This window comes from Apteryx rowi, unplaced genomic scaffold (assembly GCF_003343035.1).
Source record: "Apteryx rowi isolate R43461 unplaced genomic scaffold, aptRow1 scaffold_445, whole genome shotgun sequence".
Lineage (NCBI taxonomy): Eukaryota > Metazoa > Chordata > Aves > Apterygiformes > Apterygidae > Apteryx > Apteryx rowi.
The window spans coordinates 235181-238437 of NW_020450700.1; positions in this window are offsets into that span (position 1 = coordinate 235181).

Genomic DNA, 3257 nt, shown 5'->3' on the forward strand with positions numbered 1-3257 from the left:
CGACCACCCGTATGACACTACCATTGAAAACTACTCTGGACCTCATGCTGTTGAAGAAGGGAGGAGTCTGTGCCTTCTTGAACATCTCCGGTGACAACTGTTGCATGCACATTCCCAACGTCTCCCAGCCACTGTCCCTGCAAATTACGCGAATCTGGCAAGTAGCAGTCAACTCCGCAAGCATCCGGGATGCAATACACTCATCATGGCTAAATCAAATATTCAGACTGATGGGTTTCCGACTTTCGGGATGGCTTGCAAGCCTACTCCAACTATTGTTCACTGTTTTGATAACCATTATTGTTGTAATAGTAGCAATTAGAGGTATGAAACCAGTAATAGTGAAACAAGTCCTCACACTCTCATACCAGCCTCTTCCCCCAGCCGAACTGGAGAAAAATGCTCTACCGGAGAGTAAACCTGTAAGAGAGGAAATAACCACCATATATATTTATGACACAGAGGCAAGAGTGATCGCACCACCACTCTGTGAAAGCATCAGAGATTTGACTATGGTCATGGGGTGGAAGTGTGGCAGAGCACAACTACACCCCCCCATCTTGGGCCCAAAGTGTGGTGGAGCACAACTACCCCACCCCTCCCATCTCAGGCCCCAGCTGACAGCAAATAACTGACAGCGCCCAGGGCTGACCAGGAGGAACTAGGTGATACTGGTTGCAACTGGTGAGGCCAGAAATGGGCATGAGATCATCAAAAAGGGGTATCTTTTCCCCAACATGGCATGCGATCAGCAAAAAAAGGTACATCTCCACACCAAATATTGTATGACCATGAGTCCAACTCCGTGCCCATAAATAGCACTGCAGCCTAGAGCCCATTGAGCTCTCCTGCACAGCAGCGGGCTGCACGGCGGTGAATCTCCCCTTGAGCTGGGATGCCTCTCAAGGTTGCTCTCCTGGAATTAAGAGAACCTCTGACAAGAAACTGTTGGAGGGGTAAGAAACTGAGACTCAGGCAATAACAAATGCGCAGTAAGATTTGCTTGCTGTGACTACACTGTATAGCCATCTTCAATAAATCTGTTTGCAATAAACCCAGAGATAATAATAATAATAATAATAATAATAATAATAATAATAATAGCCTCCCTCTCCCCCTGGTGACGCAAGGGCAACCAGGTTGGGAGAAGGTTAGCATCATGAACAGTGTGTCTAAAACTTGGACTGCGCATCCTCGATGACATACTGCAGCTTGCTGCTGCGGCTCTGGGCTCCGGTTTAGGATGCTACCATTGCAGCCCTCCCCGCCAGGACTCAGCTTGCATGCTCTGCAGGCTTGCAGCAGCACCATATAAATTATTTCAGGGCACTTTTGAAGAAATGTCTGAAAAAGGCAGTTAGCTGGAATTTGAAGCAGCTCTGCCAAGCAGACAGCTAGCCTTTGAACTGGAGGTGTATTTAGCCTGTGCACTGCAATTATCTGTCCCTAGAGGGGCATTTTTCAGAGTTTTATCTTCTCACTTCTGTCACATTTTAGCTTGAGGGCTGCTGGCCTGGCCTTCTCTCAACACCTACCATGAAACATATCCCCTTAAGAAAGTGAGAAACCAGAGCATGTGCACCACCGTGTCTTCAGAGAGAAGTCTGGAGATACCTTCCTGACAGCTAGAGCTTGCTGAAGGGCTTTACCTTGCAGCCCCCCTCCTCCCTCGAGCTCGATCACTTTTTCCATCCCTCTGCACATTACTTGGGATATCAGCCCAGCAGGAACTTCAGTCCTGGGAAGATCGATCTTTCCCTCTTTGATGGCCAGTACTGTCAGGGACAGGAGCTCAGGTGAGATAGTCTAAACCCTCTGCACTGTGGCAAAGTTATCAGCCCTTGCAATGTCTGCAGAAGCCTTGTGGAGGATTTGGTGTTTTCATTAAAACCCCAAATCTTGCTGTCAACTGGTGACTGATGAGTTTCAGCTTCCATTAAAAAGGGAAGAAAGGGCTAGGGACAAGAAAGTAAAAAAAGAAAGAACACACATTTCTTCTAATTTTGTAAGTTCTTGAGCCATTGTAATTTGAAGATTTGCTAAAATATGGCTGGCAATAGCACCATGACATGACTGTGGCAGGGACCTCCCGGAGGGACCCCCCTGTGGAGGGACATTGGCCCAGAATTAAAGACTGCTCCTGTTAGGCCAGAAAGGGGACAATCCAAATCCAGATGTATTCAGGTGAATTCAGAGAAGTGGGTCAGGAAAATGCCAGAGAGGGGCGCGAAGTGGGGAATCCCAGCAGGCGCTCGCTGCTCCTCTAACAAGGCAGCTCCTGGGGGAACACGGGAGATGCAAGAAGCAAAGGGAACGGAACAGATGTCAAACAAGTCCCCACTGCCCATGCACAGCGAAGCTTTCATCTTCCCATATTGCAGAAGTCCAGTTGGGCCAGACTGAGTGGGGGACTGACAGGAGGTCCCAGCACGCTGAGTTGTCTCCATGGGGGAGAGCGGTTTTGCATTGCCGAGGATGGCGTGAGACGATGGCGTCACCCAGACACCACTGCTCACCACCGGCGCCCGGGCTGACCAGCAGAGGACACGACTGCCGTCATTGGGGTGACAGGATTAGATGCACCTACTGCCCTGCGCAGCCATCAAGCCCTCCTGGAAACCAGCTGTCAGGCGCCGCTGACCCCAGTGCATGGCACCACGGCAGGTGGTTTAAACTGACCGCAGGCCCCTGCCACACAGCCCCATCCTCTCCTCGCTGCTAGCTGCGGTGCCCGTCTGACCCACAGGGCTGGGCTCAGCATGTTAACCTGGCAGGGTGCTTTCTCTGTGGGCTAGTTTCCTTTCCCGAATCCACCATCAAGAGCAAAAAAATATTAATGCCCCTTTTTCTGGGGAGGGGGGTAGGGTTATTTTGAATCCTGGATCTCTTCACTGGTCCAGTTTGCTGATCTGGGTCTATACAGTCAGACAGATGTGAGGCCCCATTTCCGAGCTCCACGCTGCAGCCAGCAATTTATTTAACGAAAAAAAATTAAAGGAATGTAGCAATCTCAGGGAAGAGGATGTTTCCAAAAAAAGTACTGCAGACAGCACAGCCTGCCCTAGTTTATCGTCCCTCCTAAATTGAATCCCAGCCCTTTTTTTCCTCCGGCTTCTCAAGATGGCCTCTGCGCCCTGTCCTGACAGCAGCGCACGCCCCATACGGCCTGTTCCCCGTCTCCCTCCGCGGTCACGGCCCCGGGGCTCCCTGAGGCGTTTTCCCGCCTTCCCCGCGGCGCGGACGCGGACGCGGACGCG